Consider the following 14,646-nt stretch of genomic DNA (forward strand, 5'->3'; position numbering starts at 1 on the left):
TTTATGTACATTCTTCCTTTGGACCATACAGTAGAGTGATCATACTCATTGTCCAAGTCTATGTACAGATGCCTAGAGTTAAAATGGGTAAGTTTCACTCCTCCTCTGAGCTCTGTTTGCAAGATGAATTCCTTTCTAATGGTTTCCATCTTAGGCATAGTATTTGTGAATTTTCCTATTAGAGTATACTTACAATCACTAGCCAATTTCACCAGGAAATCTTCTTCTGTAAATACTACAACTGGATAGCCTTGCTTTGTGGTAATTTTGGGAGGTGTAATATCAATAATGTCTGTTTTCATAGCTTCTTGGGCTCTCAACTTAGTAGCCAAAGTTTGGTGGATGACAGGATTAGGAGGGGTTGGAGTATTAGTATTGTGGTGCTTGGTTTGTTTGGCAAGTAAATTAGTATTGGGAAGCACCACATGATTATTAGGAGTAGGAGTATTAAAACTTGGAGCTCTAAGTTGGTTTGAGTTTCTGGAACCTAGGTTGCTTCCAGTATTCAGAGCAGCAGGTTTGTTAGTAGATTTAATAGCATCAAAATTATTTGACACTTTCATAGGATTGCTATTAGGAACATAAGGTCTATGGACAGGTTGAGATTTCACATTGAGCCCCCTGTTCAACTGGGCAGGTTGTTTGTTTTTTTCAACATTACCAAGTATTATGTTCCCCTGCTCCTTGTACTTAGCAACACGATCAGCATCAACATTGTGAGTAGAATTCTGAATTTCCTCATTATTCTTGGTCACAGCAAGATGCAAATTAGTAGGCTTAACAGTAGCAGCATTAGCTAAATTTCCTTTTTGTACATTATTATCAAGTAAGCTAAGTTCATGAGGTTCGACAGTGTCACTATGCATTTGAACAACATTGTTACTATGATCAGCACTTTTTTCTAGATATTGGTTGAAATAGTTAGAAGACTTACCTGGATGAGCCACAGTAGGAGCACTGTTCCATTGCTTATCAGTGAAGTTCCCCTTCGAAATTTCTTTTGGGGCATGACCATTTTCTTCAATGCCTTCCAATATTAGCATTCTATTTCCTTGTTGGTGATTTTGAACATGATCCAATACAACAGCCACAGCTTCAGATCGAATAACACTGTGACAGTGTTCTTTAGGGAGATGCAAGTCTTAACGACTTTTTGAATTTGAGCTTGTTGATGGTGATTCGAGGCACTCTATATAGCTTGGAAGCTTCATAACACCTTGATGAGTCTTTTGGAATTGGTCTCTTGCCAATTGGTTCACCGGAGCTCCGGCACCACCAAAGTCGTCTTGACGACTTTTTGAATTTGAACTTGTTTGTAGAGATTTGAGACATGTGTTATAGTTAGAAACCTTATCCACACTGTTACTCACCTTTTGGTATTGGTCTTGGATGAATTGGCTCGCCGGAGCTCCGGCGACTCCATTGTTGTCAGAGCTCAAGGATAAATTCGAAGAGTGTGGCAGTGATTCGAGGTGGAGCACATGGCTGGGGAGATTGATAACAGCTTGAGGAACATTTTGGCATTCATCTTGTGCGTTATGGCTTGCCGGAGCTCCGGCGCCGACAACAATTTGTTCGCCGGAGTTGATTTCGCTAGAGATTTTTGTTCCTAGCGGGGCGCCTTGTCCTTGCGAACAAAGCCTAGGTGGTGCGAGGGCTCGAATATCGCCGGAGGTGGCTGGAAATTGAAGGCGCAGTGGTGGCGCACTAGCGGCGCTGCTGAGCTGATGCGCCTCTGCATTTCTCTCAATTGGGACTAAATTTTTTTGTGAATTTTGCACTGTGGTTGGCATATGGGATGAAGAATCATCTCCAATATTGTTTATAACCTTTAGCAATCCACGATTTCTCAAGGATATGATTTTTTCAGCTTGCAGCAGCTCCTCACTTGAACAATGAACAGTGATCACTTCAGTCTTTTGCAAATTTGAGGAGCTGTAGATGGAATATGAGGGTGAGGTAACTTTCGTTGTGTTTGTATCAACGGAATCTACGATTCCATCTTTCGAACGAAATTTTTCGAGGTCCAGAGGTGGGTCCCACCCCATTTCGTTTTTGTGACTAAAATGCCCTTCCTTGAGATTTTCAGAATTAGGGTTTGCACTGTGTTGTAACGAAGATTTTTATATATACATTTCTTAGAGATTAATTTTTGGGCCTTAAGGTAGAAAATAAATTTATTCCTAGGCACTACAAAACTTTCCTTCCATTCTAAGATAGGCTCATTTGGAAATTGAAACTTGACAATTCGGGTTCTACAATCAATTGAGGCATAACAAACATAAAGCTAGTCCATGCCAAGAATCACATCAAAATCAAGCATGTCCAACTCAACTAAGTCAGCCATGATATCCCTATGATAGATTGACACAGTACTATCTCTATAGACCCTCTCAGCTAAGATAGACTCACCAACAGGAGTAGACACACTGAAAGGCTCAAGAAGACACTCAGGAAGGATTTCAAATTTACTAGCCAAGTAAAGAGTCACAAAACATAATGTAGCACCCGGATCAAGTAATGCATACACATCAAAAGAAAGGACTCGGAGCATACCAATAACAACATCGGGTGCATTCTACTGGTCTTGGCGACTACCCATAGCATACAGAAGGTTTGTTCCCCCGCCTGCACGTGAAGCTGCACCTCTCTGATTACCTCTATCATGCGGTACTATAGAAGAAAATTAAGCTCGACTACCTCCATCTCTCTATCTCTTTGAAGGACACTCATTCTGGAAGTGACCTACCTTTCCACATCTGTAGCAAGCACTGTTTCCCACACGACACTCTCCCAAATGGAGCTTCACACATCTATCACACAGTGTCTTTTCTCTAGAACCTTGGACCACACTTAATTAGGACTGAGAACCCCAAGCTCGAAAGTTCTAGTGACTCAGTAATCTCTAATTAGATGTAAAAGCACTTGTTGAGGAAGGTTCATAATTAGAAGACCTCTTTTGAAAGAAGGACTTGTTATCCTTCCCTTGATTCTGTTCGTTCTCATTCCCAGCAGACTTAGCCTTCTTACTTAAGTATTCCTCTCGGTCCTTTTTCTTATCATCCTCAACCTTCTGAGCATACACCATCAATCTAGAAAAGCCATATCAGAAATCATTAGCATTGCCTTACATTTTTTCTTTACATATTTTTCTAGGACAGAGATAAACTTCCTCATCTTGGACCTCATATGAGGAATCATTTTTGGGGCATATTTGGACAATTGAATAAACTTCAAACTATACTCCTTTACAGTCATGCTCTCCTTCTTGAGGTTCACAAACTCCTCAACTTTTGCTTCCCATAGCTCTTGAAGAAAGAAGTGGTCAAGGAAAGCGCTTTCAAACTCATCCCAAACTACAGGTGCAGCATCCTCGCCACGGCTCTGCTCCTACTGGTCATACCACACGTTCACCATATCCTGGAGATGGTAGAAAACCAACTCAACACCCTCAACCTCGGTAGTATGCATCACTTTCAAGATCTTCCACATCTCATCAATGAAATTTTGAGGATCCTCCTAAACCTTTGACCCTATGAAGACTAGCGGGTTCTTTCTTAGAAAATCTCTAATCCTTGTAGTGGAAGACGACTCTTGAGAGCTAGAGCTAGGAGTTGGTGAACTATGGTTACCCATCTGGGAAGCTAACGGTTGAGTGAGTATGGTAATAGCTCATCTGAATTCTAACTTCGAAGTAGGAATGGTCTGAACAGTAGGTATTTGGGGTACCTCAATAGACCTTGCAGGTCGGCCCCTAGTTCGCGGTGGAGGCATCTCTGAATGTGGAACCTCAGTGTTGGCAGCATTTCTCTGACTGGCTGTATGTTTAGGAGGCATGGTCTACAATGTGTAAATGAACGAATTAGAAAGGAAATTTTTATAGAGTTAACTCTATCATACGAACTCAGATTATGAAAGAAGTGAAATAATTCCTAATGTCTTATAGACTCCTGATTATAAGTGTGGTACACGACACACCCATAAGCAATACTCTACTAGACATGGATTCATAGACACCCTATGGACTCTTGAATTCTTATCTCTGATACCAAGTTTGTCACGCCCCAAAAGCATACCCAAGGAGTGGTCGGCACTCAGAAACCATCTCTGGCCTTCGAGAAAACTACTTGGTCTCATCACTTATTCGCTCATCAATGAAAGACTTAAGTGAAAATAAAAATACTTATTGGGCTCGCGCTATCATCAATATCAAAGGAAAGAAATAACCCGTAGAAAAAGTAGTTCCAAAAGAGAACTACTCCAATTATATCATCAAACTTTGTCTATGAAGCCTCTAACACTATCGAACAATGCCGATGACATGTCCATGGCTACCTTAAAAGAAACATAATACTCAACAATAATAAAAGGATAAAGAGTTCCTCTGAATACAAGAAGGATACACCAAAAAGCTGGAAAGTAATGATCTTCAATTATACGCCTGTTGATGATCTCTAACACTTGTATCTGCATTATAAAATGATGCAGGTCGAATAACATCAGTACATGAAATGTACAAGTATGTAAAATGGTAGGAAGGTAAGGACATATATCAAAAAACTCTTTTCAGGAAGACTCAACTCAGAACTCAACATCATCTAACCATCAATATGTAATGCAAGTTTTAAAATAATAATATTAATAATAAGCATTGCTTACTTAGTTGGGAGTTTCTCTAATCGACAATCACCACTTATGCGCTAGTAATGATACAACGAAGCGATGTCATTGCCACATCCATCCAGTAGCTTGCCAAGGATATTACCATCTTAGATCCAATCATCAAAGTCCTACTTTTGGGATTTAAGAGATATAGCCTCCACCCTATGCTGGTTACGTAGTTCTGGAGTTTGAGTCAATTAAACTCTTACCCAACTCGGTGCTTAATTCTACTTCAAAAATATGTGCTCATATTAATGATATGTGCTCATATTAACATCATTATATAGTCTTATTGGAATTTTAATTAAAACATCAAACTCATCTAATTAACTCTTCATCAATTATTATATTTCAAAACATCATTTATATATCATCAAAACATTATTTAGTCAAATTCATTTAAACTCATTTCTTTTGCTCTTTAAAAACTCGATAAAATATATATATATTATTAATTCAATCACTCTTTTTTGTTAATTAATATTAAAATCCAACATCTTTACTCAAAACACGCGTAAAAATATTCATGAACATCAAATCAATTAGGGTTAATGCGAAAGTAACCACGAACAATAATTCCAATAATATGAGATAAAAATAATAATAATCTCAATGCATAAATATATCTAACTTAATAGAAGAAGTATTAATTCATTTAGAAATCAAGATTAGGGTAAACCTAAACTATAACTCAATTATGATAAATTTAAATATTAGGCGTAAGGAAGAACTCAATTCAATGCTATGAATAGCCTTACATACCTGGAATTCAAATCTTTACTCCGAATTGAAGAACTCAATGAACGCTTTTGAACCCCTAGACTTTTATCCTCGTCGAAGCATTTTGGTGTACTACCCTGAGTATAAGAATCACCGAAATAGTGTTTCTACATTAATAAAAACTAAATCTATATTTGAGAATGAGGAAAGAAGTGTATAGAGAGAAGAGTTGCTTGAAAAAGCTTGATGAATTAAATGGAAAAATAAGGTGGGTATTTATAAGTGTGGAGGAGGGACCTAATAATAAATAAAAATAATAACAAAGGATGATCTTGAAAATTCAATGGAGGATTGTGATGTCATGGCTGATGTTAAATGGATGACTATTGATTTCATGGGTGATGTCAAATGGATCTAGATCTTTCCATGGTTGGTGATATAAACCTTCTTTCAACGAAATACCTTTTTTGGAGTTGCGTTTGAATAAGATAACTTCCTAATTAGGATTTGATGTCTTCATATGAATTGTAGTTCTAGCTACTTTCATGTCATTCAACAATCAACCAATTTGGAGCACCTACCGTGTGATATAATTTTTCTTCTACAAATACTCCATTTCATCACAGCTCTATGTCTTGCAAAAATTAATTTATTTGACCTACTTATCCTCCGAATCTTAAGATACGGTCTCCATGAAAGTTATAGATAATGACGTTGGGGTTATTGAAAAATTATAATAACCTAATTTGGACTAACTTATGAAAAGTTATACCCAAAATACAAAAGTAGTGTCATTTTTAATCAAGAATTGAAGCACCACATACAACGTTTTAGGGGGTGTTACAATATCTCCCCCTTGGGATCATTCATCCTCGAATGAAGATAAAACTAGGGTACATGAACAATGAATATCATCAAGACATCAATTTCTCAAAAACTCTGACACTCAAATGCTCAAACAACACATACTCAAATAGTCAATGACTCAAATTCTAGAATACACATAGACTTAAAGGTAGAAGTAAGGAATATTACCTTGAACACCATCTTTGAAAGTAACGAATAAATGAGGATATTTAGTCTTCATATCTTCTTCAGCTTTCCATGTAGCCTATTCAATAAATTGATTTCATCATAGGACTTTGACATATGCCACTTTCTTAGTTCTTAATTTGCGAATTTGATAATTCAGAATCTGGACTGGAATCTCTACATATCTCAAACTCTCTTTCACCCCAATGCTCTCAGTCGGTACAACAAGTGAAGGATCTTCCAAACATTTCTTCAGCATAGAGATGTGAAACACGGGATGAATAACTGTTAATTTTGGGGCAACTTTAATTCATAGGCTACGTTACCAACCCTCTTCACAGTCTGATAAGGACCAATGTAGCGGGCACTAAGCTTCCCTTTCTTTCCAAATCTCATCACACCCTTCATGGGAGAAACTTTCAAGTATACCCAATCATACACTTTAAACTTCAAATCTATCCTCCTAACATCAATGCAGGATTTCTGGCGACTCTGAGTAGTCCTCAACCTCTCTAGGATGGTTTTCACCTTCTCCATATATTGGTCAACCGAGTCAGGCTCAATCAACTCAACTTCACCAACTTCAAACCAACCAATTGGTGATCTATATCTCCTCCTAGCTTCATAAGGAGCCATCTTATCATACATCGCATACGTAAGGTAAAAAATAATATAGGCGGATGTAATCATAAGTGGGGAATGAGACTAAGAAAAATTGACGCAATAGATATCCACAGGGACTACACCATACAACGTCTAAACATACCTTTAGTTTAACCTTTCACGGAGGCTTAGGATAAGATCCTAGCTCACTCTACCAATAGAAGAAATGTCTAACAGTAGTAACATGAATAAAAGTCTTGTCCTCGGTAGAATAAGGACTCACCAACTCCTTGGAAATCTAAAGAAAATAGTAGCCATGAGCGGGGTAGTCGTGAGTGTCGTCCGGCCCTACATTATGAGATAAGTAGGTAAAATAAGCGTTATTACGTTTGAATGTACTAAGTATGTGAGGTGTACATGAACAAGTATAAGAACGTATCAATATGTCATAAGATGCATGACCAATCATAGTGAACATAAGTATAGCTCAAAAGTAATTTAAAAACATAAGAAACTCTTGGTCAATGCATATCATAAAACTTCAACTTTAAACTCATAACTTGACACCTCATAACTTTATTTGAACTTGAACTTATGGGGGATACGACCTTTAACTGATAACTAAGACCATGCGAACTACTACATGGAATCTAATGATTCTTGCATTGAGACAGGTCGATGACTCCTACATCGAAATAGGGGAGGCTATCTTGCCAGGGCATACTCTAAGATATCTCAACTCAACTAAACTGGGCAATATGGATCCACTAGCTAGGCTATGAAGGCAACCTACGTGGGCAATGTAGTTTGGGACTTTAGGTTGCTACTAGAATTCCCTTGGACAACTAACTACGTTATCCGACCGAACCCCACCTAGAAATCCTCTCGGTGCTTAGTTAATATCCCAACGAAACTTATAAAACATAATCACAATATAGTAGGGAAAGATAGTAACTGCCTATCAATTCATCTTTAAAATATTTAGGAATAGCTCATCTAACTTGGTGATTCATAAGATTCTATAACCTCGGTGAGAATTGTCCTTATCACCATCTCAAGACATCTATTGATCTTAACTCTGATCATCATCTCAATCTTTAACTTTAAAATCATAATATCAGCTGTAACTCATTAAAAACTATCTTTATAAATCATTTAACTCATGATTAACTCATAAAATCATCTTTACTTAATAATAATAGCTTAAAAATATAGCTTTATGCATGGGCATCTATAATGCAACTTGAAATCATGCAATTCATATAAGAAAATGCATATAAAGATCGTTGATAATATTTGACAATTAAATCAAATTAGCCCAATGCAATTCATCAAAACTAGGGTTAATAATCAATTGTAAATTGAATGAAAACTTGAGAAATATTTGGGACTTCATGGGTGAAATGGTTCATAAATCAATCCCACATACCTTGCTTGAATTCACTAAGAATTAAAGAAGAACCTTGAAGAAATATGAAAACCCTAGCTTGAATTTGGAGAGAAACCTTGAGAGACCTTATGAGTTCTTGCCTTCGGAATTTTGAGAGAATCAATTGAATAGGAGGGGATTTTGAAGAATAGAGTATTTATAGACTTGAACTTGGCCATAAATGTGTCTAGGTTCATTGAACCAAACTTTGGAAAAGACACAATTTCCCTTCATTAAATCTCAGATCTTAAGTCTACAAATGGTTTCCTACGGGCCATATAAGTGTTGACAAGTCGTCTAAACGACTCGTCCTGCAGGTCTGAGGAAAGAACCTGAGAGCATAGTCTTTGAAGTTTGTGAACGACCAATGTTTACAACCCGTCATCTCAAAAATCATCCGTTCTTACGGCTCGTCCTGCATGTCTTAAAACCTGCAAATATACTAGTCTCTGAAGTTTTAGGACGGGTGGTATTTACGAGCCATCCTTGTTTCTACGACCCTTCCTGCAAGTTCGTAGACTTGGACATAAGGGATCCTTGAAACTTGGCCTCTGAACTTTGTTTACGAGGGCTTTCTACGACCTGTCATATTGAGGATGACTCATCCTGACAAGCCGTAGAACCTCTTCTGAGGGCAACTTCAACTTTACTCGAAGGGTCACTCTACGACTCCACTCTTCGAGCCATAGAGGGACTCGTTCACGTGGATAGGTTCAAAATTTCGAGACTTTTTTCCTTGATTCCAACTTTTCAACTTATGGGGTCTTATATATATTATTATTATTATTAAATTTAAACAAATTCAATTTTTTGATGTCGATATTTATTAAAAATATTTAATAATTTTAATTGACAATACCAACTTCAAGAGGTCTATATTTTAAATATATATTTAAAAAAATATTGACATCTCGTGGTCAGTATATTTAAACTTTTTTTTAAAAAAACAAATTGACTTCGGGAGATCAATAATTTTATTATTAGGTGGCAATTTTTCCTCAATTCCTCAAAACACTAAGTGTTCCTCATGTGAAAGCAACTTAGACGACTGTGAAAGCAACTCACGTCGCTCGCAACTTGGAGGACTGAGAAGCTTCTCGCAATAGGTCGTCATCATCCTCTGTTAAAAATTTGTGTCCCGATGGAAGTAGTGGTAGTAAGAAAAAAGTACTTTCGGTAGAGGTAGTACAAGTAGAAATTATTCTCGTATGCGTGAAGCACCACCTAGTGAATTTGAAGAAATAAGTGTAAGTGCACATGATATGATAAAAATGAGTATCAAGAAACATACGATACAAAAGAACCAAATGAATTTGAAGTAGAAATAGAACAAAATGATAATGATGATGTGGATGTTATACCAACTAGTCCTGATGTAGATTTAGGTAATGCTCAATCTAGAAATGTTAATCTTCCTCTATGACCCATAAAAGAAAGAAAGAAAAATTAGTGTAGTATGACATTATTTTGAACGCATAGCCGGAACAACTAAAGTTCAATATAAAGAATGTCAAAAACAAATCGAGCATAAGACCGGCGGTAATAGAGGTGAAACGGGTCAATTGACTAGACATCTAAACAATGAGCATCCTTGTTGGAAAGAACGAATAGGGGGTGCTACTGGGCCAGTGCAAGGTAGAATAAAGCCACAGACCAGAAAATTAACAGAGACGTATAATAAAATGAGGAACCGTAAAGAGATAGCGAAAATGATAGTTGTGGGTTGTCTACCTTTTTCATTTGTTTCTTCTGATGCTTTTATTCATTATATACAATCAATTTATAATCTCATGTTTAACGGTATTCCTAGAAGTATTTGTAGATCAGATATTTTTAGACTTCATAGAAAATATGCATATTATTTACGTTGAATATTAACAAATCTTCCATGTAGAGTTTCACTTACTTCTGATCATGGTCGTGCTATAAATAAAAATGGTTATTTAACTGTTATTTATCATTGGATAGATAGTGATTTTATTATACAAAAACTTATTTTAGCATTTCAATATGATGAAGACCGAAGGCGTAATGCACAATTTATTTCTAATTTTATATCAATGGTTGCAAAATATTATGGTCTTGAACACAAAGTTTTATATATTTCTTTTGATAATGCATCTAACAACACTGCTGCTATTAATTCTTTGAAAACTGAACTTCCCCCCACCCCCACCCCTTTAAATGATATTTTTCATATTAGATGTGTTTGTCATATATAAAATTTAATTGTAAAACATGAACTTTATTTTTTTGAGCCAACAATTGAAAAAATTAGGTATGCAGTTGATTTTATTCAAGGAAATAATAGAAAAGCTAGACTTAAAGAATTTTAAAAAAATACGAAGAAAATAATCTTAGACCTAGATTAATGCCCGAAGAAATTGAACCTAGGTGAAATTCGACTTATAATTTTTTAAAGACTTGTTATATTTATAAAACCCCTATAACTACAACTTTTAATCAATATGCATATAAATTTCCTGAAGTCATGTTGGAAGAATCTGATTGGACAAAAATTGATAGTGTTGTTTTATTTTTAGAAAAATTTTATTTGGCTACTCTTGAATTTTTCGGTGCTTATTATCCTACTGTTTCTAATATTTTAGCTTATTTAGCCAAAATTTATGTATTTCTTATGGAATATAAAAGAAAAATGATTACAAAGAAGCTATCGCTGGAATGATAGAAAAATTTTAAAAATATTTTTTTCCTATTCCTCCTATTTATTTAATTAGTTCTATGTTAAATCTGTATATGAAATTTAATACTATGTCTGAATGTGTTCGTCTTATATATACTTCTATAGAAATTGAAAAAGATGAAAATCCTAATATGTTTAAGGCGATGAGTGATACAAATGATTATATTCAAATATTATATAATCATTATATCGATTTACTTGATAATGATACCCATAGTCATAATGTTCCTTTATCTCGTCCTTCTGACGAGCCATCATCTTCTAAAAGGCAGGCACGTGGTATGTCTACCCATGATTTTTCTAATTTATCTATTTGGAATAGAATATAGCTTACAGCACAACAGAGCATAAATCGAGACGAGCTTAATTATTATTTGAGACAGACTGCAGAGACCTATGATGAAAATTGTGTCACTACACTGAAATGGTGGAAGAACAATCAAAAACAATTTTCAGTATTATCAACCATGGCTAGGGATGTGCTAAATGTTCCAATGTCAACTGTTGCATCAGAGAGCGCATTTAGTCAAGGAAGGTAGCAAATCAGAGACAATCGACACTCTTTGGGGAGCAATGTCATGAAAGTTTCAATTTGCCTCAAAGATTGGATTAGATCGAAGCGTAGGAATAAAGAAAGAGCAGAAGACATGGAAGAAGACGAAGAACTTGAAGAAATAATATTAATTGGAGATCCTTCGGCACAAGCTAGTCCAAATTACGGATTTGTTGATTTTAAAAATTATGAGTCAATTCCTGTTAATGTTAATACAGATGAATTGGAGAAAATGATTCGAAATATGTAGAAGTTATAATTTATTATATAAAACTAATTGTAATTTTGTAACTTGTATGTTTTGAATTTTATCAATATATTAATAAAGTTAAAATCTTTACATTTCTTAATTTGTTTCCCTACAAAGTTTGTATGATTCAATTAAATAATTATTTTTACTTTACATAATCATCTAAGAAAAATTAAATTTGTAGTCACTATAAGATTTCAATACTTGAAAAATATTATTATAATAAATAGTATATTATGATTATATATTTTTTATACATTGTAAGTATATATAATAAATAATGTAAGTAATAGATAGTATATTGTGACTATATTAGATATACATTGTAAGTATATATAATATATAATGTAAGTAATAGATTGTATATTGTGGCTATATTAAATATACATTGTAAGTATATATAATGTAAGTATATCACTATAATAGATAGTATAATGTTAGTATACTTGATATACATAGTACATATATATAATATAATGTAAGTATATACATACTAATAGATAATATATTGCGAGTATATAGTGAGTATATTATTATATTAGATAGTATATTGTGAGTATATTAGATATACATTGTAGGTATATATAATATATAAGATAAGTATATTATTATAATAGATACTATATTGTGAGTATATTAGATATACATTGTACATATATTTAATATAATATAAATATATACATACTAATAGATAGTATATTGTGAGTATATAGTGAGTATATTGTTAGAATAGATATATATTAGATATACATTGTAAGTATATATAATATATAACATAAGTATATTATTATAATAGATAGTATATTGTGATTATATTAGATATACATTATAAGTATATATAATGTAAGTATATCACTATAATAGATAGTATATTGTGAGTATATTAGATATACATTGTACGTATATTTAATATAATGTAAGTATATACATACTAATAGATAGTATATTATGAGTATATTTGGTATACTTTATAAGTATATATATAATATATAATTAATTATATCACTATAATATATAGTATAATGTTAGTATATTAGATATAGATTGTAAGTATATATATAATATATAATTAAGTATATCACTATCATACATAGTATATTGTGAGTATACAAATTGTTATAATTACTTCTACGTTAAATAGATAATGATACACTAAATTCATGATTGATTCAACTTTTCGAATACATAAACGCCGCAAAACAAATATGGGCCCAACCCGGCCCGACCCATTAAGCCCCGGACCCTATACCCTTAATGGGTTATGGACCGGGTTTTTCAGGATTTTTTCACTATTCAGATTGGATCGGCCCGGCCCAATAAGGGTCTGGTCTGACCCGGACCGGCCCGGTACTCGCCCAATCCACTTAACACCCTTAGTTTAGACTTTAGAGCTATTTGTAGTATGTATATATAGCCACATACTTATTATCTTATTAGACATCGCATCTATATAACTAAATTTAATTGTTCTATCAAGTTTAGACAATCCCTAATATTTTGTATTGACCAATGAATTCATTTGAGTAGGTTAATTCATTACTAAAAACAGTTAAAAAGGGACGGACTGCGTCACATTTTTAGTCAAAATCGATAAAAAACCAACGCAGTCACTTTAGTCTCTTTTCGCTTCGACGTTTTTCAAAAAGCAATGGACAGTGTCTCTTATAAGTAACACAGTCCGTCACTTTTGTATATTTTTTTAAAAACTTTAATTTTCAAAATTGGGAGGGACTGCGTCGCTTTGTTAATCAGCATGATGAACATAACGATGATGAACATAACGATGCCGTCCGTCACAATTTTGAAAATTAAATTTTTCAGAAAAGCGACAGACAATTTTGCTATGTCTGTCGATTTGTTCTTAATTACGGAGAACAAAGCGACGGACTAGGTGACCCTGTCCATTGCAATTTTTGGAAATATTTTTTAAAAAGTATAGAAAAAGCAATGGACAATAGGGTCCTGTCCGTCGCTTTTTCTGTATTTTTTTTGCAGCAGAACCTTGCAATTTCTACTGCCCAACCTTCTCAATCAATTCAAATCAATAACATCCCAAACAACACAATCAACAATAAGCTCAAACAACACAATCAATTCAATATATCTTTCACAACTTAAAAAACATTCAAAGATGTAAAATTAATAGAATAAACACTTATAAAAGTCTTCTAAAGTTAGTCAAATATCCAAAATTAACAAAAATATTCAAAAAAGATGGGAGTAATGTAGCTAAGGAGGAGTGGGGGCTATGTATTCTTCATCCTCCAATGAATCATCACTAGAAGTAGACGCTCTTGAAGAACGGGAAGGCCTACGAGCAAGGTTGAGCACGTGTTCTTTGATTTGCTCAACGATTAGTTCCATTCTTTTTTGTCCAGCAAGTCTTCTTTCCCAAACGCTGCCAATGCACGTGTAAGGTCTGAGATTTTCCTCGATATCTCAGCTAGCTGAACATCGTCAAGTGCCTCGGCTTAGCGTGACGACCCAATACCTTGTAGACCTGATTGGAGTCGTCGAACGTCGTGTAGATCCTGCCCTTATGCATCCCTTCTACCACTTTTTCAGTCCAAATTCTAGTGGACTCTTCTGGCGTGAGCTGCACCGAATCTCTCATCTCATCAACGCACCGCTGGTACATATCCTACATTTAAAATAAAAGTTATCATAAAAATAAAAGTTATCATCATAAAATT

This window comes from Solanum dulcamara, chromosome 2, assembly GCF_947179165.1.
Source record: "Solanum dulcamara chromosome 2, daSolDulc1.2, whole genome shotgun sequence".
NCBI lineage: Eukaryota > Viridiplantae > Streptophyta > Magnoliopsida > Solanales > Solanaceae > Solanum > Solanum dulcamara.